The sequence below is a fragment of the Eutrigla gurnardus genome, assembly GCF_963514095.1.
Source record: "Eutrigla gurnardus genome assembly, chromosome: 16".
Taxonomy (NCBI): Eukaryota; Metazoa; Chordata; class Actinopteri; order Perciformes; family Triglidae; genus Eutrigla; species Eutrigla gurnardus.
Window position 1 is genome coordinate 17297836 of NC_139927.1, and position 27823 is coordinate 17325658.

Sequence of the window (27823 nt, forward strand, 5' to 3'; positions counted from 1 at the left end):
CAGTTCCCAAATTCCGCTGCAGAAACACCACTCAAAGTGCCGTAGTTTGTGAGAAAATAACACATTTGCTGTGTTCCAGTTCAGCGGCTGCATCCTTCGGAGGCAGCATTTGAAGATGCGACAAGGCCGCCCAATTTTTCCAAAACTCCTTCAAATGTTGTTGAGAAATGCAACGTTCTTTTGCCAGATTTTGGATCCAACTGATGGATCCTCCATGGCCCGATCTAGCCCAAGATTAATTACGCACCGGTGACGATTGGATTTTCGGCAACGCAACTGCGAGTAGATCTGCAGTGGGAGAATACACTCTCATCTGAAATCGATCACGCTCCGATGGCGCCGGCGGTGAATCACATCCTCCATCATAATATAAAATAGATCTCTAGCTCCATTTTAATCACATAACGTTAGTTACTAATGTAATGCTCTTTCTTGTCAGGTTGCTAGGTGACGGGAGCGACAAACAGGAAATCCTCTATAGACCAGGAAGCATCCCCAGAAAGATGAATTGTGTGGATTACTGGGGATGAGAACAACTATTGTTGAACCCTTTTTGTCCTGTAAAGACATTGAGGATTTCTGGAACTGCACCTCGATTCCCGATTCACACAAAACGGTTTTGCTCCTTATCCCATGGCCTTACTGTAGCATTCATGCTAGTAATTCTACAGAAATTAGGGGTTTAAGTGTCAGGCATTGGAGGCGAGTAGAAAGAATGTTGAATTGAAAAAATGGCTCAGGAGGCAGAAGTCTGTGCAGAAAACGAGGTAAAGGTTTATAAACCAAAAGTCACAAAGAAAAACACTGCTAGCAACACATCTCCCATACGTTAGTTTATTTACCCCTCCTGGCCCCACCCGATATGGACTGAATCACTATTGGGGTTAGCTAAACCTGCAATGGGAAATCCCACTGAACATAGCAAACATGTCACACGTGACTTTTAATACACCCTTCTCCACTGGACAAATTCCATGCTTCCCCTAACTAGCCAACAGTGTCTGGTCACATAGAAGAAGAGGAAGATACTTCTGGGCCCTCCCCTTCCTCTTCAGCTATGCTTGCCCGCAACAAAATGAGTAAGAACAAGGGAAAAATCACAATTAGAAAACATCCCATAGGTTAATACACACGGCACAGTCAGACACATAAGCCTGATTAAAGCTATTTCACCTCATATCTTATTGATTAACTTTCAATAAATCAACTAACTGAAGGCTCCATCCTATGCCTTGCTACGTACAGGTGGCCTGATGAGAAGATGGCTGGAAGGAATGTAGGAATCTTGCCATGTGTAAAGGTATAGCCTAGAGGGAACCGTTTCATACTAACATCCAACCAAATCTAATACATTTGTGCGGCATCCAACCAACACAAATCCTTAGTAAAGCTAATACAAGTCACAGATTTTTCCTGAGAAAACATACATCTCTCCGATTCTAGCAGGCAGTTGTTTTCAGTGAAAAGGCTCTGGTAAACCCACTACTAGGCATTGGTATATGGGATATAATCATTTCATGTCAGGACAATAAATCATTTTTGGCATTTGAACCTGGTTGTGTCCTTATGTTATTGGCCTTTGTGGAGTTTTGATTTGGTGGCCGTAACAATTACCATTTAAAACTCTTGAAATGGCACTCAAACACATTGGAATCACTTTGCATTGAGTTAAGAAAGAACTTTCTTTTTAATTCTGTCACAGATGAGATGCATCTCTTTTTTAATTGAACATCCTTATTAGGGAAAAACAATCAAATAATCTTAAATAAGATTGATAAATCATAAGGTCTCTCTGCAGAAATAAAGAATAATTAAACGTTTTCAAAATCAGTCTACATTTTTCACTTGTCTACTATGATAGAGAGCTAGACAGCTCTTCATTATTATTATTGTGAGTCTTTTTATCCCGATCTGTGATAAAATCCTGTGATAAAATCGTAAGGTAAAAGAATCTGATTCTCAGGAGCCGGTGGAGACCAAACCAGAGCTAAGAGGCCATAACAACGTTATGAATAAATACATTTGCGCCATCTGATTTCATTGCCAAATGCTTGGGCATAGTTATAATATTACATAGTTGCAGTAGCGTACCGTGGGGTTTCAGTCAGGGCCTTCAGTAAAAAAAAAAAAACACGCACAAACACCAATGAGACAATTGATCTTCAACAACCACACAACCACAGTGCACACCACTGTCATGATAACAGCTTTAGGCTACTGCAGCATCACTACCAGATATTCCGTTATGTCACTCAGCAACTGGATTTCACACACCGCCACATGACAAAAAACACGCCCCCGGGTGTTTGCGCAACTTAAACGGATTCAATAAAGTATAGCGAAAATATTAGTGCACCAACTTCACTTCAATAACTAAATGAAACATGCAAGTAGGGCCTATATGCCAAATATTTTACAGCTGTTCCAGCCAGAATATTACGCCTAGGTGTAGCCCAGTTGAGGGCGGGTTATTGGTTATTAAGCGGCATGCGCATCCAACTTTTGCAACGTGCGGCATCAACACTGAAACACAGCTTCGCCATCTACTGCCACACTCCAGCAATACCAATCAGATACAACCAAACAAAAACAAATATGCCGTATAAAATAAAACACAACAATAACTGTATATCTCCTAAACAGTAAGAAGTAACACTCACCCATTACTTGTAAATGAAATCCATCCTCCGATCCTTTCTGACGAATCGTTCAATGACCTCATCATGCAGTTGCACGTCCTGCTTAAGTTGAATGAGCAGCGCCTTCTCTATGGCAATAGATGCCAGTGCAGAGAGTCGTGTTTGTCCAGTTGTATTTCGTGAGTATACTGTTTGATGCGCTTGAGAGCTGAGAAAGATCGCTCAACTGATGCGGTGGACATTGGTATTGTCACGATCAAGCATGTGAGGGCATAAAGTTGTGACATGCTGACTGCAAGCCCCGTGCTCCTCAGAAATGTCAGTTGGTCACTTGGACTCTTTCCCTGAAAGTTTGTCATGCTGTACAGGCAGCGGCCATAGTTCACTCACAACGCTCTGAAAAACCCGCCAAAGGTTCAAACTTCGTTGGTGACATCAGCGGGGGCTAGCGCCAGACACATCGCTGGGCCCCTGGGGCGTTCTGTCACTATGCATCAAAATTTGATTGGCTGATGACACACGTCAGTCAAAGTTATAAACAAATAGGAAAAGGCAGCTTCAACGCAACGCTAGCAATACTACTAGAGCAGGTCCACGGAGCTGTGATGCGTTTAAAGACATATGGAAAATCCAGCTCTGCTTCACAAAAAATAACCATATTCGTTCTGCAAATATAATCGTAACGTACTGAAAAAGTAATCGAATTCAGACACGTTTAGACACATTCATTTAATTATGAAAAAAAAATACTTTTTTTGATTTTGACAGGGCCAGCAGAGAAGTCCCTGCATAGTTGTTATTTTCCCACACTCGGGAGGAACATTCCAAGTCGACCTAGAGCCAGCGGTCGCAGCGTTCCATGGAGGACTTGTACCCAGCGAGGGCCAGCCAGCATCCGGGAGAGGTCTCATGAGGGGATCCTCCCACACTGAGCGACTGTCCCTGACCCACTACACAGACTGCTGTTTTAGTGAAAAAAATATATTGGATTCATTATGAAACTGTGGGCAACACTGTCAGACATAATCACCTCGTCAGTGTTTACCTTCAGCTCTGCTGGTTTCCGCCTGACAGCAACAATATTTATTTTGGTCATTACAGCTGACATCGGCATAACACATATTTACAGCACAGTCTCCTTTTTTCTCATGTTTTTTCCATATTTATTCGGGTGAGTCAGTCATGGATTTTTAGTTTTTAAATCAGAAGTGGGCCTTAAGTTACAGAAGGTTGGGAACCTTTGCCCTAACGGAGCCATCACGTTGTTTTTGGAGCTTGACTTGGTCATTCTTTTTTTGGTCTCTAACTGTGTGGAAGTGTGACACTAAATTACTGGGTCGGCCCTTTAATCTACATAAATGTAGTGGAGATAAAACTTCCCTTTGAAGGGGAACATTAGGTTGCAGACTTTGACTTTGACTAACATCACCACTGTATTTCCTCCTGGAAGTGAATAAAAGAAACACATATTATGCTTTGAATTGAATCAACTGGTGGTCCTGCAGGAGACCACTTACTTAACATGCAGAGGGAGGGGGGTTGTGGGTAGCCTGTCGGCCTCACTGAGCCTCTTGTGTCTTTGCAGCAGGAACAATAGACCTTTGCAAAGAAGTCAGCTCGGAGCCAAGAGACAAATCTCACCGAAAGACAACCTTTTGTTTCCACTCCAACCAAATCTGTTTCTCCTGCGCCACATAATCAGTAGCCAGACGCAACGTTTCTCTTTTCTTCCCGGGGCTGAATGGGAACTGTACGGCCGCCATTTGTCTTTCCCACGCATGTCATCACAAGACGGGCTCCGTATAAAGTACGCCCTCGTAATTCATGCTGTTGTTGTAACTGGGAGATATGATCTTGTTGAGTGTAAAAATGTCCACGTAAACCAAAGTGCTGCCAGCTGATTACAGCCATAAAAAGATGGAGTTTTTTTTTTCCCTCTGTCAGAAATGATACCGCCATCCATCTGTGCAGGCTGCAGTGTCGTGAAAACAAAAACACATGTCTGAATGTCGTCAGCACTGATTCTTTTCGGGGGCCGTCGTACACGATTCGCAAACTCAACAGGGCAGATAGGATTTAAGCATCGACATAACCTGCAGCGTGTCTTGACATATTTGCATGTCACTGAGTAGGATTAGGACCATGTGTCTAATATCAGGAATTAAAAATATGTAACTAATGGAATTTCGAGAACGTATTCCCCACATGGTACTCAATCTACCCCCGTAACATTCAGGACAATATTTATTACAATAAAAATGTGGATTTTCGCTTTCTGCATTTTTATCACGTGGCAGTGTGCAGAATACAAGGGGTGTCAGGGGGTCTTGGGAAATGTAAGCTTCTGTTTTTCGGCAGAGAACAGGCAGCAGATGTACAGTATTTCTTGCAGGAAGGAGGAAGGAATTTCAAGTCAACAGTTCTGTTTCTGTGCTGCTGTGTGGGTGTGAAAGTCCAACAAAAAGCAGTCCATTTTCACAAAATAAAACTCTACACTCCCGACACATGAAGTAGCTAAAACATTGGTCTCTAATTAATGACAATTAATTCATAATTTCAGCAATGTTCCTCACACTATTTAACTTGTTTTAAGATGTTTCCAGTAACACCGCATATTTTTTCACATCCTACATTATAAATTGTGTGATTACTTGCATGGAATCACTGAAGTCTCTATTTTGTGTGTGTGTGTGTGTGTGTGTGTGTGTGTGTGTGTGTGTGTGTGTGTGTTTCTACGTATTTATTTAACTGATATGGTCTTTATTGTTTTATTCTGAGAAATGTATATTTATAATAAATTCAATTTGAACTAACTTTTGTTTGGCTTCACTTTGTGGCTTTCTGTTATATTGCCTTGTATCCTGGTTTTGCTTTGCTTTATCTGACAAAGCTAATTCTTATTTTTAAAAGGCGCTATGATTCAAATTATTATGATTTTTATTATTATTACTACTATTATTATTTCTATTATTATGAGTGTACCTATTTGTAATGTGTGTGCATGGCATCCCCAGACTGCCATCGGGTATTTGGCACACTGATTCCAATTGAAAATAATTAAAAAGTAGACATTTTCCTTCATCAACATGTATTAACAAAACAAAGGGAAAAAAAAAATTCTCACATTAACTTAATTAGCTACGACAATTCTAAATGTGTTTTTCCAGTTCTTTTAATTCAGTTCTTGTGAAATATAACCTCCATCAGCTTCACAGAATGCAAAGAAGTATCTGATCTAGGCTCAGTTTCAATAGCCTCGCTAGAACAGAGAGCCTGTTTCTGAAGTTTGGCACACACACCAACATTTCTCATTTTCTGGGCTCTGTTGCAAAACAGTATATGCAACAGATGTACTCTCGAGATGTAAATGTACACACTTGAACTCATATCTCCCAATTGAGCTGAGCTCGAGCTGCTCGACTCCGGAGCTCTCAAACAACGTCTGAATGCACAGTGACTGCTGCACTCAGGCGTGGGCTGGGACTGCAGACCGAACATGAACAACCCTTACAATAACAGAAGAGCAATGAATCATTCTTAAATGTTAAATGCAGCAGGTCTTTCTATTTGCTCACAAAATCACCACGAATACCTCAAGTCAAACTCAAGATTAGTACCAAATGACAATTTGTTAATAACATTTATACAAATATTTCTGATAAACTTCACAAAGTCCCCAATAAAAGAAATGTGTGCATATCCATCAGATAATGAAGAAGAAGTAGAATCATTTTCTAATCAGCTGTTCTGGACCTTTCAACTTTATCATTGCCGTTTAGTCTCCATTAGCCCAGGTTTGCTCAGGTTAGCATTACATATACATTTTTTTTAAATTGTTTTTACAGCAACAAAAGCTGTGGTCAGCAATTAAAATGATGTAAAGGCGAGACAAATTATCATAAGATGAATTCATATTAAAATGTTATGAATTTAATTTAATATAAGATAAGATAAATCATTAAGAGATAAATAGATATGGAAGATAAGATAAGTGAAAGTAATTTAAAATAAGATGAGATGATGGAAGATAAGATGAGATTAATTAAAATACAATGAGATAAGATAATATGACATGAATTAAGATAGGATAACAGACAATAAGATATAATTAGATGAATTAAGGTCAGGAAAAAGTTAAGATGAAATGATATGAGCTCAGATAAGATAATATTCATTCAAATATGAGATAAGATAATGTGATATGAATTAAGACAATAAGATATGATTAGATGAATTAAGATAAGGCAAGCTACGATGAGATAAGGTAAGTTAAGATGAGATAAGGTGAGATGGACTCAAAACAGATATGAGATGATGTCTTTATTGATCCCAAGAGGGAAAATTCACAATATATTATGTTAAATGTACTTGTTTCATCTTTTCTGCCTGTTGTTTGGCCTAAAGCAGCTCTTCCTCGGCCCCCCGGTCTGCTCTCCACATGTCTGCGTCCACATGTGACTCTTATTGTGTGCATCTCAAGGTCTCCACTTTCAGGGAGGTGGAACAGAGAGGTGTTTCTTTGGGAGCAGAGGCAGCGGCCTGCAGCCGTGGCCCTGCCGCCGGGATCGCCTTACTCCATACAGCTCGGCTTTGTTATCGGATCTCCCGGGCTGAAGGACACAGTGCATCATCTAACCCGCCTTAATGCATGCAAGATGTCCAATCAGCGCTGTGTTTGGTCATTACGGCCGCCTCGCCAGGCCTCCTTCCTGCAGGCTGTCGCTGCTGGACCCGGGAGACCCGTCTGATGATCTCTGTTTCCCCTCACATGAGATCCCTGTCCCAACATTCATTCATGCCAGGGGGAAACGCGCACGGACACGGGTGCCCAGCATACATCAAGCTCGTTAAATATTCCATCGGAGTATAAACGCCGCAGACTCTGATATCACACCCGATATGGAATCAGCCCGCTATGGAAGCGGATACCTGTGGATTCTTTATGGCCTCTGAAGAGAAAGATACACCTACGGGGTCGGCAAAACGTGTGACCTCTTGTTTTTTTTTGGTCTTTTTGTCTTTCTGTCTTCATGAAACACAAAACACACCATGTTTGTGTATTTATATATATATATATGTTTATATATACATATATATATATATCAGAATGTTAAGCCTTGTCCCACATACCAACTTTATTTTCACTTAAAAATGCACTTTAAGATATAGTCTGTAAAATTTACGGGCCATTGCACCATTCTAATATTTTTTGTATCAATTTTTTCACATTTGAAAGGACCTCAGTTAGTGCAAAAAGTTGCCAGAGGCAGCAGCCATGAACCACTGAAAACGTCCTCACACTTCTGTGGTAAAAATAAAAAAGGAATGCTTATCTTAAATGATTACGGTTTTGATATCTGTACGGTTGGCCAATTATTTTGGAGATTGTGGTCTCTAAGGCAGTTTTTTTTTCATGGCATTGTCTGTGAATGGTACAGTCTATTTACTAGTTTTCCATTATATGTTTAACAGAAGTGAATGGTATAGAATTCTTCTATTGGGTTGAAGGAAATGTCCGTAAACTTAACTTAGAAAAACCAGGACATGATCTGTTTTTCGACAGATTTCTTTTCTTGCCGTGTGAAGTAAATACTAAAGTGACTTGATCACATTCATGTAAATGGAGGAGCGTCTCAACGCTGGGAAAAGGTAATCAAATGTTAGAGGAGGTGATGCGACCGTGACGACTTCAGAAATATAAACAACAAACTGAAAATGAAAATAGTATTCTCAGTTTGTAATTGGAACTGGTTGGTGTCCGTGACACACACCCAGTTTAGTGTGTTGTGAAGTAAACCAACTACGGTTAAAGTTTACTTTATAGTAATTACATAGTATGTGGATGATATTGGGAAACTGAGAATGCAGGTGATACAAATTTCAACACAACAACACGTGGAAATGATGCTTCCTGTGTTCCACGGATGGCGGTGGGTCAGGTGGGAAATCACTTGCATGCACGCAGCAAAGAAGGCCGAGGGTAGTAGTCGGTGGTGAAGGGATTGTTAAATGAACACCTTGATCATTTAACCACCTATCAGAAAAATGGAGAGATCATCAGGAATGTGTTCCAATTGGGCATTTTTCTCATTATTCTTTCATGCCAGCTAGTATTGAGCCATGTTAATGTTGTAATGTTATTCAGCAAAGGTGTTTCCATGAACAGTGCGGATGGAAACATGGCTACTGTGATAAGTATCGTCTAATTACACTATGTTGACCCTGAAAGTTCAGCTAGGCTTATAGATAAACTAGGCCTACATGAATAATTATGAAAGATCATTTTTGTTCAGCATTTCGGCATGAAAAAAAAATCTGGGTCAAGACTGAAATCCTCAAGTCCCTGACCAAAACTACCAAATCTAATCTAAGTTAGTAGCTTGACAACCAGGCTTTTTTTCCCGACTCTGTGGATTGAGATTGAATTTCCACTGGCGTCTGTCAGCGTTGATGGATCGCGAGAGAACACAGACAGCGCACGGTTTGACGTTCTACGTATATGACACGACGTTCTCTATCTCAGCAGGCCACCTTTCTGCCTCACCTACTCACCGATGCCACTTCATCAGCTCTTTTAGTATGTAAGAGTGTAACAGCTGGCATCCATTTTTCTCCTGAACTACATCGTTTTTTAAAGATGAACAGGGAACGCAGTGAAAATGTCAAATATAATCAAAGCGGCTGCAATCATCAGCAACTAAACCCCTCATTTCCATTATTTGCATTCCAGCTGTGGAAATAGTTACGCTTGAGCTGAAGAATAATACAAATAACAACAAAGACGATGGCACTTCCTGATAGAGATGGGAACGCTGCCTTCACTCAGGAGAGGAGATTTACAAGATGCATACCGACTGCAGCGTAAAAGGCATGTATCACTCCTCCCAAATGTCTCAGCAATGTGCAGGCGCCTCTGAATAAAATATCAGTCCGCTCAAGGAAGCATTGTCTGCGGCGTGTGCATACAGAGCTGCAGACCCAATTCCAAATCAAATAGATTTCCTTTTTCCCACAGCAGCTTTTTTTCTTTCCGAGAACTGATTTGAATATCGTAGATGGAGCAGTCCGTCTTTTCAGTGCAAAGAAGGGAAGATAGAAACGGCGAGGCTTTTCCCAACCAGCCAGGTAATCCGACACAGTAGCAAAACGCACACGTGCACGCCGCACCGAAATGCAACATAGGACAATCAATCACACGCACACCCCTCCACCTGATTATGGAGTGAAGTAGACCATCAACACAACACGCAGCCTCCCTCAGTCAGGTTTGCTGCCACATCAATCACCTGGGCTCTGGCCAAACCAAATATGAGAATACGGAATACCATCAAATTAGGGTTTGTTTTTTGAACTCGACTAAGCACATATCCCCCGTTCCTGCAGCCAGACGCTGAGTGCTCGGATCCGGTCGGTTGTGTTGGGTTACACGCATGCCTCTGGAGTCCGCTGCCCCCGTAATCTGCTTAATGCCTCTGGCTTCCTGGGATGTTATTAATTAATAAGACTTACAATCAGAGCTGATTTCTGCGGATGGCTTGCACACTTCTGCCACCGAGCATCACTTTCTCACTGAGCGTTGCGTCGTTACGCTCTCAGTGATGTCACCGCCGAGGAATTTCACACAGTTGGCGCGCTGCTTGAATCATAAGGTTACAGGGTCAGATGGAATATTAGAAAAATATAATAATAACTCCCTCATCCATCTCACTTCTTTCCTCTCTCACCACGCATTGTGTTGGTTTCATTTATCTTTTTTTGGATTGTTTTCAAACACTTAGAATGAAAAAAACTTAACATTTGTACATGCACATTTAAAAAAAATATTTGGGCTATTTTTGGACATGCTGAAATTTTCTTACAACACATTACCATTAGAACCATTAACCACTCAGTTCCTTAAGCGATTCAACCTTTCCACATGCTGTTGGTGTGGGGAGGGGGCCATACATTGAAAGAAATAGATGAATACATTTGTCTTTGTGGGTTTCCCGTCCCGCTCCCTCAACCAACACATCATCATACCTAAATGACAGAGAAGGTCGCCGTTTTCAACGTTTCAAGTGTTAACGTCGTGAAACGGAACCAATTGTGTTTCGGCAACAAAATTGAGTTGAAGTGGTTGCGTAGAAATTGTATTGTGTGGAAGCACTCGAGTGGCCTGCACAAAGCCCCGACCACAACCTGGACCTGTGATCCAGACCTGATCGCCTCAATCCCTCTGATGTGCTTAACAATGACGCGCTATTTTTACATCTATGTTTCGCAGCAGCAAGAAGACCATCCAGGGTGAACAGGGGGGGGGGGGGCGAAAACAAGCGTCTGTTAATAAAATTAGTCTTTCATTAGCTTCCATCCAACTTTGGTCTTCTCCGAGTGAAAGTGTCACCAGAAGTCGACAGACTCGTGTGTGCACAGGTAGCAGTTTGCCATCAGTAATGTACACAGCGTAGAAATTGGCCGGCTGTCTCGTCCCTCCCTTGTTTGTTGATGCTAAATCACAGTGTGACTTGTTGCACCTGAGCTTCAAGGAGATCCTGTTACCTTTCGGGGGCTGATGCAACTTTAATGGCCTGCTTTTGTTTGTCGGAGTATACATGCGTATTCTTACCAAGCAGGACGAGGGGGGTATACCCTCCAATATCTCAGAAGGGGAGGGGGTTTCAAAGGAGCATCAGGCTTTAAAGTCAACAGCGCAGCTGTGTTTACATAAAAGCCTTCAGAAGTGAGGGCCAGTGCTAGGTGGGGGTGGGGGGGACATGATGAGGTAATAACAGGCGCTGGCCCCCCTCACCCCAGATACAGCAGGAGAAGAAGAGATTAGATGCTCACACTATGACTCAGAGGTCTGACTTTTTTTTTAAAATATGCTCTTAGCTTCTCTGGGATCGCCTTACCTTGTTGCGCTGAGTGAATAATGGCCGACAAAACTTAAACAATATGGAGCACAATGCCTTCGCCCACGTCAGCGTACTGTAGATGAAGTCTGACCCGCTCCGGTTGTTTTTTTTAACCTTGTAAAAAAATAATAAAGATAAATAACCATGGGGTGGACTCACGTCATGTAGTCATAGCGTGGATGAAAGGATGGCATTAACCGACAGGAAGTCAGCGCACTAATCTCACAAAGAGCACTGAAGCGACAATTGATCTGAAGTCTTAGTGTTATTAGTTGTTTAGAGTTATTTTGTATTTCTCATTTATTTTTATAATGCCTTACTTTTCCCCCACTCTGATTCGCTCCGAGGTACAGAGTGGCAGGCCAGGAAATACAGCTTAACTCGTGATCCCTCTAGTGATGACACAGGCTGTCGCCAACACTGAGGTCGTGTCCTTGGTTGCTTGTTTTTTTAAGGGAATTTCTGGCTTTCAGTAACGTTGGGGGAGTTTATATTCTACACTTAAAAAGTACATATTTTATAGCCTGATTCCAATATACGTTTGGACTTAAGGGTTTTCACTCAAAGGCCAATAAAAAAAAAGAACTTTTATTTTACTTTGGCTACAGCTCCGTTCAGCAGTGATGGAAACATGACACCCGGACATCATTTTTTCTTTCCTGAGGGATGCTGTGAATATATAATAAATAAAATAAACAGGAATTTGGACAGTTATTATAATTGACTGTACAATTAAGTACAAAACTTACAATTATTATGCTTCTCAAAGCCACCAGACTCCATGAAAAAATATGCTTCATTCAAAATCCACAGAAACAAAAAATAAAACTTTTGAAATAAACGCAAGTTAGATGTGAAAAGAAAATGTGCTCATCAAAGCTACCGGACTCCATTAACAGAAACGGTTATTTTACTTTGGACGGAGAGAAAATAAACCTCATCAAAACCGTCTTTATGGGTCATTCCATCGTCCCAACTACCACCAACTCTGGTTTGAGAGTTTGAAAGAGACTGAAGAAGAAACGTATATAAAAAGAAATGAGTATTGTTAACTAACCGTGGTTCCTGTGTCTGCTACCTACCAGGGAAAAAAAGAAAAAAGCAGAAAGACATACTGAAGGAGTCCATCTATTGTCAGCAGCTTTCCTTGTGTTTAAAAACCTGCATATGTGTACTCATTTGGTGGAAAACGGGGAGAAGAGATCTCTGATGTGCTTCCAGTGTAAGTGACGAGGCACAAATCAACATTTCTTGTTCTTGAAAAATAAATATTCCAAACTTGCTGAATTTAATTTCTTCAGCAATATGTCAGACAAATGAAGTTATTTTACGTTTGAAAGCTTCTTTGTGTTGGTATCCTTCCTATAGCTAAGAACAGACACACTGTCTGGGACTCACTGTAACTTTGAAGAATAGTCACTTGGTCTGTCGAACGAAGACTGCTGAAACCTCAAATTAGCTTCAAATAAACTGCGGAATATGTTTTCGTACAGAATGAAGACTGTGGATTTTGTCTAAAGCATATTAAGAAGGGATTTGTTATAGCCAGGAATGGTGGAAGCAAGAAAAACCTCTTGATGGTCCTACTGTATATTGATATATAGAGCTTATTTCAGGATATACTGTGTGTCTGTGTGTGTCTGTGTGTGTATGTATATATATATATATATAAATATAAAATACTTTCTACTTTAGGCCTAGTTGTTACTTCCAAATGAAACACCCAGAAAGATTTTACATGGAATCTGTGATTAGTCAGATTTAGTTGTTTCACTAAAACTGCAGCTCCTGCAGGAACAGCAAGAACCAAAATCCTAAACTAGAACCGATGCCTTTGTTAAGTGCTCACTCAACAGCTTGAATATAATCCATAAAGTCTGTCTAAATAATCAGTAAATATTTGATCCTGTGTTTGCTAATGAAAGATGTTTATTATTTCCGTTGTTTGCCATCAAAGTCGAGAGAAACGCCGTAAAGTCCTCCAACTAAAATCAGGAAGAGACATCTGTGGTTTGAAACGCACTGGCGGTAGAAATGTTGGTTTTGGGTGTGCGAGCAAAGAGGCACGCCACGTACTTACACCGCGTTGTTGGATGGTGCTTTCATGTAGGTATGGAAACACTTTACAGCACAAAGAGCATTGAATCCACGAGCAAACAACAACAACAAACACGGAGCTCTCGTTGTTCACAGGACGCCACGTACGTACAGGGACGTTCACACAAAGACTTCCTTCCTTTTAACAAGCTGACAGCAGACAGACTACATTCACCAGACTAACCACAGCTTCACAGCTCATGCTTGAGATATAAATGGCTTTAATTGTCCGAGAAAAAAAAGTAGACACAAACGGGAATGATGCAGCGTCGACCACTGTTTCTCCAAAAAGCAGGTATAAAGCCTGCTGATGATTATGTCTTATATGCTAATTTGCATATTTGTGCTGTAACTATTTACATATACATTTTGTACAACTGTGTGACAACTCAACGGACTCTTCTTAGCTACATCATTTTCTGTCGTCTTGTCAAAATGTAAATAGCCTAATTTGAAAACCAACAGTGCTCTCTGTGGCCAAACTGCATTGTGGGCAATGAATGCATTTTATCATGCAGCGTCTCTAGTTCTGCTGTAGCAACGTCGACAGCAGGAAGCCACGTCGACACTGTCAGCACGTTTACGTCGTCACATACGGATGCTCTGTTCTGACCCCCGGTGTCACTTTCAGTGTGTTGTGGTTAATGTGAATTCAAACACAAACACGTCGTTTAGCCAACAAAACCACATAGAGTAGTGGAGGAAAACCATCCTCGTTGGGCTCAAGATAAGTAATTGAACTAAGTAACGTAAACAATGTAACATAAAGTAGGGAAAACATGTAACTGCAGAGAACTCAACAAGACTTTGGGACATGAAGCGTTGGTACTTGATGACCGATGAGCTCGGACTGGCATTGTACGTTTCTGCAAAGATACATTAAACGTTGAAGCTTAAGTCAGAACAAATGACGTAGTAAATGAGTGACGCGCAAGGAAAGTGACATAGTAAATTGAGCGACCATTATTCAAAGTCATGTGGTATAATAATAATTGTGCTAAATAAGGCTGGGCGGGAGGGGTCAAACAAACACAGGACTTTCCCCGAGGAGACCAGTGTTTCTGTCCCATGTAAAATTAAAAAAGTAAACATTCACTTGATACGCTTGTTACGTAACATTATGTAAGAAAATCTGTGAAGGCCTGTCATTCAACTGCACTTGTTTCATTGCGTTATTACGTTGTTGCATTATTACATCGCTGCATTATGTTATGTTGATTTTTTTTCATGACTTTTTCTCACCTTGCCAGTTTTGCTGCCTAAACATAAAAAACATATTCATGAAATGTATTTCTGGTTCAGAAACGTCAAATTTCAAAGTATCCCATAGTTTGCAGAAACATACAATGCATTTTTCCTGGTAACTGGGTTGATTTTGATCCTTTTGATTTTTAAAACAGTCCATTTTCAGTTGTTATATGTTATAGGAGCACAATTCTAAATAGGTGGAGGACTCTTTTAAACCTTCCATGGAAAAACAGCCACAACCAAAAGCTTTTAAATCAAAGACCACTCAGGGACTCGACTTTAACCTAGAACCAAGACCTTTGTATCCATGCATTACTTTTTTGACGTTCCCCTTTTATTATAATCCACAAATCATGACAAATGTATACCCTATACTCCCAGTAGTGAGGGACCACCAGAAAAGCTTCATATTTACACTTCTGGTCATCTCTTAGATCATTTTTATTTCCTATTATTGTTTGACGTTTTCGAAGAAAAGAGAGACGAAACATACATTTCTCCATATAAAAATCTGAAAAAGTGGATATCTGGATATCCTGAGAGACATGAGAAACCTTGGGATGCTGGATGGCCCCAGCCCTCATGCTTTGTCGTATTGACTGCATATGCACACAAAAAAAAAATAGACGGGGTCATGCTTTTTCACAGCCAGTTATGTATTTGCCTTTATTGAGGCTGTGTGTGATGAGACCTCTGCGGCTCCAGAGCTCTAAACTCCGCCATCAAAAGACAGCTGACAGTTATTCAATAAGAGGACGGCAAGGGGTGTTAAAGATTTTACTGGGAAGGGATTTTCACTGGAGGCAGGGAACATAAATCTGGACAAACAGGGCGCCGGGCCTGCTCGGATGACACAAATCGCCGCCTCGTTAGGATCAATAAAGTAAAAACACAATGCCGCGGAAGCACAAGTGCAAACTGTGAGGCTCCGGAGGATTCAATAGCCCCCGAAGAATGCGTGGGAATGGGGAGCTCAGGTTAGCGGAGAGCCTCAATCCCACCAACTCTGCCATGAAATAGAAAGGGAGAGAGCAATTGACCCATGAACCGGGTTGAAAGAGAAATCACTTGTTCCCGTAATGACTGCCTTCCACGTCGGCGGAGAGCCTGCGGATATGCGGCTCGTACTCTGAGAGGGAGGCTGAGGAGAAGGCTGGTTTGTCCGGCTCCTACGGTCTCCAGCTGGTGTGCGGAATGATGATCAGCCTCCTCGACAGTCGACCCCCCCCTCCTATCCAAACAAGTGCTATGAGATAAACACAAACACGGCTGCGTCTAGTAAAACTGAATCGGAGACAAATTAGCCAACTCATTAGGCAGCTGAGGTGAGCTTCCTGAATGAATAGCCGAATGGGGAGGGTTTATTCAGCTCCTGTTTATTTACAGAGAACAGCCCGCTCATTTGCATCTCCGTCTCCAAGTACAGGCAGACTGAAGTGGGTGCTTCTGTCTTGTGATAGAGGAGCTTATCGAGCTCTTAGGGGAGCATCTGTGGGCCGTTGTCTTCCAAAAATTCCCCCCGCAATCCAACGGGGAACGTCTCTGTTCCAGACCCAACCAGTCTGAGTGCAGGCGAGTGAAGGAGAACCACGGAGAGCAGAACAAGAACCAGAACTTCCGGGATCATTTTCAAGGAGGAGAAAATCACATTATTTTTGTTTTCTTTAAAATGCTGTTAAAGCTGGAGTATGTGAGTAAGCCTACTGCCCACCAGGGAAAGCACTCTCTATTTTGCAGGATAATGGATCTGTGCTGTCTGATGTGCATGACGTCAACCAGCCGGAGCTGAAGTAGGCAGGAAGGACGGGAGGAAGCGACGCCAGTGGAGCGCCTGCTTTGGTGTACGGCGGAAAATCATGAGAAGCATAGAAAGGTTTCTGAAGTGGATCCAAATAAATGCTAAATTGACTTGCTTGTATGTAGCGCCATCTCGTCTCCCAACCACTCAGAAAGCTCTCAATTACATGCCAATATTTACCCATTCATACACACACACACGGACACACACACACTGATTGAATACCGACGACCCGCTCTACCTCCTGAGCCAAAGCCGCCACAAAATATCACGTCATAGAAATTCCATTATATACATTTAAACTCAACTTTTTGAAGTTCAGTTCAGTTTTACAATAATAAACTGCTCTTTAGATGATGGATTTGTGCAGATTCACAGGTTTTGAAATCTTAAAATGGACATTTTTGAATGAAACCGTTTCAAATGCGGACCACTAACTTAATTGAGAATAATTTCCTGTTCCCTTCCTGTTTGAATTTGCAGAAAATCTTGATTTTTTTTTTTTTTGCCATGAACTCGCATGCTAGACTGCTAGCTTGCTAAGGTTATTGATGAGGCTCATAAGAAGAAATTTGCCTTTATTATCTCCCCGAGGAGAAATGTGTCATGGGAAATCAAGGCAACACAGCAGCAGACAGCCTTTCCATATACACACATATATCCATACAATCAAACTACATTTAACATCCAGTAACACACACACACCAGAACATCATATTGCACACATGCCCTACACCAAAATATTGCACTTCATGCTAAAGTTTGTGAGCAAATCATATTATGATTGAAAAAAACTTACTATCACCACTTAAACAGAGAGATTAGCATATAGAAAACAATGTAGAGAGGAGTCAATGCATAAGCTGACGTCAGTATAACCATTTCCCCCCTTTTTTCCCCTTTGTTTTGACTTTAATCGTTGGCATCAATGTGAATTTTTGAGTTTTATGTCCTAATTTACAATATGTACTTTTTTTGAAATGCTAACAAATTAGCATTTTCGATAGTAGGCTAAGAAGTCAGTGTCTATATACTCAGAATATGACCCAGAGAGAATTAAAGTGATGGAATCTCGCGGAGCAGTGACCAGACAGGAAGTGTTGCCAGTGCTTTGGCTGCTTATAATGGGACAAACAAATGGACAAATCGTTAATCTATCTAATCTGCGGTTGATTCCGGTGTTGAGTGTGTGTCCCCATGTGTTAAATTGGCCTCACCCCGGCCTCCCAAAGCCTCCCTGTGATCCTGATGAGCAGCATTAACTCCCCCTTGTGACCCCGGCTCCCACCCCCGGGCCTCTGGTCATGTATTAATCGTCCCTGGTGTTCCATTCGAGGAGAGTGTTACTCCCCTCTTGCTCGGTGACAGCCCCGTCCAAATGGCTCCTTGATAGTCGGGTGTCTCTCTGGACGAATCCCCCCCCCCAGCTCTGCTCACACGCACTCATCGCTGCCCGCCACAGGTCATCCGTCTTCCTCAAATCTATCTAATGGCGTGTTTCACGGCCCTGTCGGTGCTACACCAGCCGGTCTTGGAGGGAGGGGGGGCTGAGGATCTGATGGCCGCTGGATATTTTTAGAGCCACAGGAATAGAAATATAGCGGGGAGGCATGAGAAAGGAGAAAGGTTGGTAGCTGACAGTTCAAATGCACGGAGCGGCTGCAAAAATGTTTATGGTCCCGGACACTTAGAAAGTCACGACAGATAAAGGAGGAATCCATCACAAAGCCATAATTCCTGGGTTTCAGTAAAAGCCTATGAATTTTAAAAAGAATTGGAGGAAATAAATAGATATATAGCTCTCCTGGAGCAAGAAATAATTCATAGGAAAGGTGGTGAAATGGACTTTCCTTGTCGTGTAAATACACCCGTGTATGCAACCGTTTGGAGAACTAAAAAGGTAACACTACTCAGCACAAATGACATGATAGAGCTTATTTGGAACGGCCTGTATCAATTATCCCGACTGAAGCTGAGGAAAAACTTTAAAGTTTCCCATAATTCTATCTCTTAGCTCCGATGCAGCCTACGGGAGGCGGGAGGCGGATCCCGACGCCATTCAGCAACGTCCCTGACAAAGACATCAGCTTCTGACAGCTCAACAAAGAGGGAAGGAGAGGAGAAAAGAATATATCAGCCGGTGCAAATATTGACCCAGTAACACAATTGCTAATTAGTTGCAAAAAATATATATATATTAGAGAGAGTGACAGCATCTAATCTACTCATTTTGGCAGATGAAATTCTTCTGGGAAGGGAAAAAGGCAGCATTTCTCAAAACACACATCTGCTGTGTGTGACGGCTTTTTCGTGACACAGCCCGAACTAGTCATAAGACCGGGTCTTTCTCTGCATACTAAACTTCACTTTTGTATTTGTATTTGAAAATGAAAACTCATAATTTATTTTACTCAGTTACATATTGCGTTTGTGGTATTTGGCATGTACTTAAAGGGCCACATCACCCGACTGAGAAAAAAAATCTAATTTACCTCTAGAACTATGCACATAGCTTTGTTTTGTTTTGTTTTGTTTTTTTTTTCAGATTTTGAAATATCGGTCGGCAAAACAATGAAGAATAGAATTTTGTTTTTTTGGAAATACTTGACCATAAACTGATTTTTACAATGAGGTATTAATTCAAATGAGAATTAGGTCATTTTCTCATAGACTTCCATACAATCTGACTGCTTTTTGCAACCACAAGACAAACAAAGTTATTAAAAATCCCCCTCCATTGTTCTAGGAGGACAGATATTGTGAAACTTCAACCACAAACCATCTGCGTGGCATTTGAGAGGTCTGCGGCTAGAAAAACACACCAGATATCAGTTCAGGAAGGGAAATAATTCAATCGGATACATGAACTGTTGCCTGTGCTCAAACATGATGGTGTGCATTTTTTTCTGCAGCTCTGTCTGGGTGAAACCTGTACGCTGGAATGTAGTGTCCATCATTGGCTGGAATGTTTACTTCCCGATATGACTGGGCACGGAAAGGGCAAGATGTCAGACTCTCCAGGGGAGCTTCCAAGAATAATTTGGAGGAGATGGTTGGATTTCAGTCCGGAGAGGTTGAAAGGAAAGACGGGGTCATGAGATCAGCGCGGGATGAATAATCAATTAAAGAGGAATTACAAGCGTTACACATATTTGCAAACAATATAAGTTCCCCCTGATTAGATCTGGCAGCCGGAGAATGCCCTATTCTGGGGTTGGTATGCAGCCTCACTTCACATATGAGTAATGGATATGAACATGACTGCTTCACAAAGAGCAATAGATATGGGAACAGGGATAAAATGGCACATTTTTAATTGAATGTTGAGTCCACAGCCTACCACACCGGCCCTTTCAAATCGCCTATATGACTTATGATCCGCAGTTTTTCAATAGTTTCGTTTTGCACGTTTAAATTGCTTCTATTGTTATGTGTCCTCGCTTTGCTCAAAGCTCGCCTCTCCGGCCTATCAGGTTAAATATTAATTGTGTGCCTCAGGAGGATCGCCTATCCGACTGAAATCAAACACTGCCGTTAGTCCCTTTGGTGACAACAGAAAAAACGTGGCCTTTTCTCCATGCCTATTGTTTCCCTCCGATCATTTTAACATCGCTCCGTGACGAGGGAGTGTGTACGTGGAAGCACATAATAGGGAGGTTCTGTCCCGGGGCTGAAATTCAGCCTCATGCAAATTCGGAAATAAACGCAACACAGACGAGACTTGATGAGCAATCAGTGACTGAACCCAGGTAGAAACTAAATAAACACAGTGTAATCATGACATGCATAGAATCACATCCAAAGTTTTTTTTTTTTAAATCTTTACTAAACCAGATTTGAATTTTATTCATTTCAGTCTTGGGTCCTTTGTTTCGCCTGTGTGGGAGATTGCAGGGTCAAGGAGGTCAAGCAGTTTGTGATATCACTGGAATGAATGGTGCTTTATGAAAGCTCTCTTCCCAGGGTGGCCTGGGAGAAACACACACACACACACACACACATACACACACAGGGAGTGTGGAAGCTAGAAGCATGCTCACGCTGGAACACATGCATATTCCTAAAAATACACATGGGCGACGCCCATATATTTCTCTTGTTTTTAAGGATAATTCCAAGTTATTAAAATTGGGTCTTTGCTTTTAGACTTTTGGTCACCATTTCTGTCAGATATTATAAGATTGCACTCACCAACGTAATTTGAGATCTGGGAACACGGTGACGGCGTTAAAGCGATGTCCAACAGAAAGAAACACGAGCGGTTGGATCAAGACAAACTCCGTATGACAATGTAATCTTGACTTTGGGTCAAATGAAGTCATGTTGATGATAGAGGCATGAGAAAACACAGTGTGTGTTTATGTTGAGCATGGAAAATGTAGTTTAATTAAATAATCCAGACTCAAATTCGACCTAAAGGGATTGTTCAGATTTTTTTAAGTGGGGTTGTATGAGTCATATTCAGTGTCTACTTACAGCACATGGCGGTCGGCACACCCCCAGTTCAGGGAAACAGACAAGTATGGGCACAGAAGCTATGCCACGCACTTTTTCTCACGTTTTTTTACGACATGCACAAAAGGTTTTCAGCAACAGGCATAGAGTCCCACTGCTCAGGGGATGTGATTCTTAATGAGGATGCTTGAATTTGATCGATTGGTTGATCACGCCCCCTCCGCTCCACAGGCTCATCAGCTGTTTGCCCGATGCACTTTGCCAACAGACTTTTAGAAGCAGCTGCACTTGTTGCAACGTGTCCCGGTGTGATCAGGGCCTAACTTTAACGTCATACAGGAACTGAAGCTGTACTCTCTTCACAGTCACCGGACGCATTGGTCAGAAACGTCATTTTACCGCGCAGAACACCGGAGTTGCTGGTCTACGTCTGCCTTGATCGGTTAGATTGTGTTCTCTTTCATAATATTTTGTTCGATGTCTCACTATGGGATGCACACCTCCCTGCAGCCCTCAGAAGCATTAATCTCATTACGCCAATCCTGATTGGCTGGTGAACGTGTACGTCCGCCTCAGGTAGTCCCACCCACCATAAATAGTGCAGGCAGACGGGACCACGCCATTCAAACACCTCTTCTCACTCGGAGCATATCTCGCGTCCAGGGCTAGCTAGCTTAACTGTCCACAGACAGATCTTATGTAGCTTCTGTCGCCGGGCGCTACTAGCCTTTGATCGAACTCAGTGCTTTCCTTGCCCCTCCACGGCTTGGCCAGCACTGTTCTCGGCGCCTCACCACGACTGTTCGAGCACCGAGATTTGGCACACCAGCTAATTTCTCGACCTTCACGGTTAGCACACCAGCTAACTGCCTCTACTCACTGCCTGCACACCAGCTCGCGGGGAATGGAGGCTAAAACCCCTCACACCAGAGGACTTGGAGACTCCGGAGCCCGATTCTGTCGCTGCGGGAATAAGATATCGAGTAAGGATCCACACCAGGTCTGCTAGAGCTGCCTGGGGCTGGAACACGCCCGGCTGGCTATCGACGTCCCCGGCTCGTGTCGGTGCTGTGCGGTTTTCACCGTTAAGAGTCTCCGCAGACGGCTAGCCCGCCAAGCTAGCTTGTCTGGACATGACCCCTATCTCCCTTCGGACGGCGCTGCCGTCGTGGCGGGAGAGGAGACGGGGGTCGCCGCGGTGGCGACACCACAGGCTAGCGCCAGCTGGGGCTCCCAGCTCGACATAGCCGCGGTTCCCCCGCTGGAGGAAGACGTCCTTGAACTGGACTATGGGGACGATGATGACGTTACGTCGGAACTCCTCATATCAGAGGATGAAGAAGAGGACGACATATTCATCACTCCGGCCCGGGCTGCGCAGCCCGCGACCTCCGCCGCCTCTTGGGATGGAGGTGAGAGTAGCACACCAGCTTCTCCTCTCCCCAGCTCGGACATGTTTGACGTGTGCCAACGCGCCGCTGCCCGGCTGGCTATTCCCTGGCCCGCTGTCGTAGCTGAGACCACCAGATCCCGCTACGAGGGGAAGAAATTGCCCTTGGCCAAGAGTGCGACGAAGCAACTTCTCCCCGTCTTCCCAGAGCTGCTGGACGAGATAGCGCACTCGTGGAGAGACCGCCCTTACAGCAGCAGGAGCCCGATTCCTGGTGCCTCGTTCCTCGACTGCGAGGCAATGGAGAGCCTGGATCTGCTCCGCATGCCTCCGATGGAGCCACTCGTTTCAGCGCACCTTCACCCCCAGCTGTCAGTGGTGTCCTCCCGGAGCCCCAGCCTGCCATCCAAGTTGGACCGTTTTCAGTCAGCGCTGACTGAGAAGTCTTACAAGGCGGCTGCGCTTTCGGCCAGAGCGCTCAACATCCTCTCCCTGCTCACGGCTTATCAGGCTGAGTTATGCGAGGATTTTGCGCAAAATCAGGACCCAGCCACGTGGGAGGAGATACCGGTCATCAGCGTGTGTCCAGTCTCTCCCTCAGACGCGAGAGATGGGCCGCGCTCGCAGCTTCACCCTGGGTGTTACAGACGATCTCGAGGGGATACAGGCTGCAGTTCGCCACTGTCCCTCCGCGCTTCGCCAGTATAATTCACTCCCAGGCTCAGGGAGAGTCAGCTCGTGTTTTACAGGAGGAAATCCTCTCACTGTTAAACAAAGGAGCAATTTGTGTCGTCCCTCCCGCACAGTGTCAGAGCGGTTTTTACTCGAGGTACTTTCTCGTTCCCAAACAGGGGGGGAGCGGGATTCGCCCTATCCTGGATTTACGTGCTCTGAACAAATATCTCAGGAAATACAGGTTCAGGATGCTGACACATGCATCCCTGCTGCGTCTTGTACGACAGAACGATTGGTTCACTTCCGTCGATCTGAAAGACGCGTATTTCCACATCCCGATCTACCCTCCCCACAGAAATATCTAAGATTCGCTTTCCAGGGGATCTGTTACGAGTACCGCGTGCTCCCTTTCGGTCTGTCTTTAAGCCCGAGGGTGTTTGTGCGGTGCACGGAAGCGGCGATAGCCCCGCTGAGATGGCGATAGCCCCGCTTGGCCACATATCTGGACGACTGGCTGCTGTTGGCACAGTCGAAACAGGAGGCCAGGGCGCACACGCGTATTCTCATACGACACCTGTCCAACCTGGGTTTCGTGATAAACGCGGAAAAGAGCATGCTGTCCCCGGCACAGGACATAACCTTACTGGGACTGTCCCTGGCCTCGGTGACTTTCACAGCGCGCCTCTCTGCGGAACGAGTGAAAACTTTCAGGGCATGTCTCGCGTTTTTTCATCCGGGCAAATCTGTTCAATTCAGATTGTGTCTTCGATTACTCGGGTTGATGGCGTCTGCCATCCTCGTAGTCCATCTCAGTCGCCTCCACATGAGGGAATTCCAGCTTTGGGTGGCCTCATGCGGGCTGGATCCCGTGCGTCACGGCGTACGGAGAGTGCTGGTCACACCGGGATGTGCCAGGACGCTGCGCCACTGGCGAGTCCCGTCCTTTCTGACACACGGGGTGCCCATGCGCGCCGTCCTGTCCAGGAAGGTGGTCACTACGGACGCCAGCCTGACAGGCTGGGGTGGGATTCACAAGGGCTGGTCTGTGAGGGGCCACTGGAGTGCGGACCTCCAGCGGTCTCACATAAACTTTCTGGAGCTTTCAGCGGTGTTCCATCTCCTGAAAAATTTCCTTCCGTCTCTCATGGGTCATCATGTCTTGGTGAGGACGGACAATACAACGACGGTGGCGTACATCAACCGCCAGGGCGGGTTACGCTCCCATCAGTTGCATATGCTGGCACGCAAACTGATCCTGTGGAGCTGCGGTCGTCTCCTCTCCCTGAGAGCGACGCACGTCCCGGGTGCCCTGAACACAGGCGCAGACTTGTTGTCCAGGGGTGCGCCAGTATACGGGGAGTGGGCTCTCCACCCCCCGGAGATTGTGGAACAGATATGGGCCCGTTACGGTTGGGCCACGGTGGATCTGTACGCGTCGAGAGAGAACGCGCAATGCACGCTGTTTTACTCTCTGCGCAGCACGACTGCTCCCCTCGGCGTAGACGCACTAGCGCACGCCTGGCCGCACGAGCTTCTCTACGCGTTCCCTCCGCTGGCCTTGATACCCCCCACTCTGTCCAGAGTGAGGGAGCACGGCCACGCACTGATTTTGATAGCTCCGCATTGGCCTGCGATGCACTGGCTGGCAGAGATCTATCGGCTGCTGCACGCTCAGCCCTGGCGGCTCCCGCTGCGCAGGGACCTGCTGTCACAGGGGGAAGGGACGGTTTTCCACCCGCACCCAGAACGCATGGCGCTGTGGGCTTGGCCCCTGAGTGGCTCAATCTGTCAGCTGTGGGGCTCTCACAGCGTGTGATTTCCACTATACAAAGTGCTCGAGCCTCCTCCACTAGGTCTCTGTATGACTGTAAGTGGAGAGTGTTTGAGGGTTGGTGTCACAGAAACGGCCACATTCCTTTTTAGTGTCCAGTAGGGGTGATATTGTCATTCTTGCAGGACCTGATTGACAAACGAAAGGCTTTCTCCACGGTTAAAGTGTACTTGGCTGCTATCGCCGCCTGTCACATGGGTTTTGGGAAGTAAACAGCGAGCCAGCACCCACTGGTTTGCCGTTTCATGAAGGGAGCGCGCAGGCTTCTCCCCGTGTCCAGACCACTGGTGCCACCGTGGGATCTGGCTGTGGTTCTAGAGGGGCTTAAAGGTCCTCCTTTTGAGCCACTGGAGGGAGCGGACTTGAAACACGTGTCTCTCAAGACAGTGTTGTTGCTGGCCCTGGCTTCAGCTAAACGGGTTAGTGACATCCATGCGCTTTCGGTGCATCCGTCATGCGCTCAGCTCTTCCCGGGGGATGTAAGGATGATTTTGAAGCCCAACCACGCCTTCGTACCGAAGGTGGTGGGCTCATGTTCTCCTATTGACCTTGTGGCCTTTGCTGCCTCTCTAGGAGATCAGCGGTCGCGTGTGTTGTTTCCAGTCCGTGTGGTGCGCACTTATATGGATAAGACGGGGGGCTTCAGGAGAAGCGATCAGCTGTTCGTCTCCTGGGCTAATCCTCATAAGGGGAAACCTATCACAAAGCAGCGCCTATCCCACTGGGTGGTGGAGGTGATTGCTTTGGCCTATACGAGTCAGGGTTTGCAACCACCTGTGGGTCAGCGAGCGCACTCGACTTGGGGCTTGGCCGCATCCTGGGCCTTATTCAGGGGAGTTTCTGTTCAGGACATTTGTGCTGCAGCGAGTTGGTCCTCGCCTCTCACTTTTGTCCGTTTCTATATGTTGGATGTCTCTGCTCCGTGCGTGGCACGGGCGGTTTTGCTGTCCTGATTAAGAACAGAGCATTTTTTCCCTGCGGGTTGGTGGACGCTTGATAAGCTTGTCTGGCAATACGGGAGCAACCATATCCCATAGTGAGACATCGAACGAAATATTATGAAAGAGAACTTTAGGTTATTTACATAACCCCGGTTCTCTGAGTAATATGAGTGAGATGTCTCACCAGACAACCCTTCTTGCTTGGGCGAGTGAGAAGAGGTGCTTATTTTGAATGGCGTGGTGCCGTCCGCCTGCACTATTTATGGTAGGTGGGACTACCTGAGGCGGACGTACACGTTCACCAGCCAATCAGGATTGGCGTAATGAGATTAATGCTTCTGAGGGCTGCAGCGAGGCGTGCATCTCATAGTGAGACATCTCACTCATATTACTCAGAGAACCGGGGTTATGTAAATAACCTAAAGTTACTGTGTGGTTTTGGCATTTTAAAAGGGTTAGTTCAGATAGCTCAGTTGTCTGAGCTTCATCTCAGATTAGAAGGATTTTGCCAGCATACAAGGGAATTGCAACATGCAACGATTGTTTTGTTAGACAGAATCCTCCTCGCTGCATTAATGATTAATGAGGGCTCATTTAAACAGCAGACTTTTGATGCAATTTTATTTTGCGGTTAAACCGACATCTGAAATGTATGTAATAATCCATCATTGCACTGGAAGACTTTACAGTACATGAGGTCAAAGTTAAACTTTGGTGCAGTGTGGCTGATTTTTAGTTTGATTATACCTTTTATTTTCTCATCTTTTACATGATGTCATTGTTTTCCTATTTTAGCAGTTACCTTGATGAGGACAATCTTGTTAGTAAGATGGCTAAAAAATATGAAAATAAAACCAATATTTGTAACAAATCAGAATGATACATTAATTAATAGATCATCATCCGTGGTGTGTCTTGGGCCCCGGATACTGACAGAGACGCTACTTGAAGGAGACCAGGGCCCTGTACTACGAAGCGAGTTCAACATACCCAGGTTATCTTTCAGAGATCCAGCTTAAGTAACCCTAACAAAGGCAATCGGAGATAAGCGGTCACACGAAGCTGGTTATCAACTCGTTAACTCAACCCAGGGTTTACCTGTCCAGCTATGAGCGCGTGCACATGAAAGAGGCGGCGTTTGCAGCATTTGACCAATCACAAACATGGATCAGTCTACGGCAGCGGAGCGGCGTATTTCACGTACGAGGAGCGAACCATAATCATACAGAAATACGAAGAAGTTAAACATATAATGCAGGCAAAAGGCAACCGTTTCATCTGCCAAATGCAGGAAGCTGGCAAAAACTTGCCGACTGTGTGAATGCGGAAGTCGTATTAATAGTATTAGTAGTAGTATAATATGACTACCCCATCATAAGGGCACTACAAGATCTGACTGATTACATGGTCACTTTCACTTCGCTGATAGCTCAGTGGTGGAGTTACTGCCCCATGTTACGAAGCTCCTTCCAACGGCACCGGTTCGAATCAGCCCTACGGTCGTCTTTTAAATCATGTCGTCGCTCTCTCTCATCCCTTTAACTCTTACGATGTCCTTCCGCAATAAAAGGCCAAACATATAACTTTAAAATAATGAATTTGTTGCTTGGATGTAATCTTATAACGTGGTTTATGACAATATCAGCCTCATTCTTTCAGCTGCAATCCCAGCGGTGTAAAACGGACTTGGGAGCAAATCAAATAAAAATAAAAACATAATTCATAGTGGTAAGTAGGCTGTACGCTGACACAGAAAAGTCTTTCCCTCCGATGAGAATCTGTATCTCTCATAAAAAACATCGTCAGGGACAGAAAAAGGGTTTTGCCGGTCTCTGAACAATCTATAGTTCAC

The 27823-nt window shown here is 44.2% G+C and overlaps 2 protein-coding genes across 2 annotated transcripts in view; one reads left to right on the plus strand and one right to left on the minus strand.

Moving 5' to 3' along the window:
- Nucleotides 1-10063, minus strand: part of ufl1 (UFM1-specific ligase 1) — a 122688-nt gene extending 112625 nt beyond the window's left edge. The window contains exon 1 of the mRNA XM_084030039.1: nucleotides 10060-10063. The gene's annotated coding sequence lies outside the window, so the exon portion shown is untranslated. The remainder of the gene's footprint in view (nucleotides 1-10059) is intronic.
- Nucleotides 1-27823, plus strand: part of trim54 (tripartite motif containing 54) — a 278550-nt gene that overhangs the window by 149009 nt on the left and 101718 nt on the right. The gene's annotated exons all lie outside the window — the stretch shown is intronic.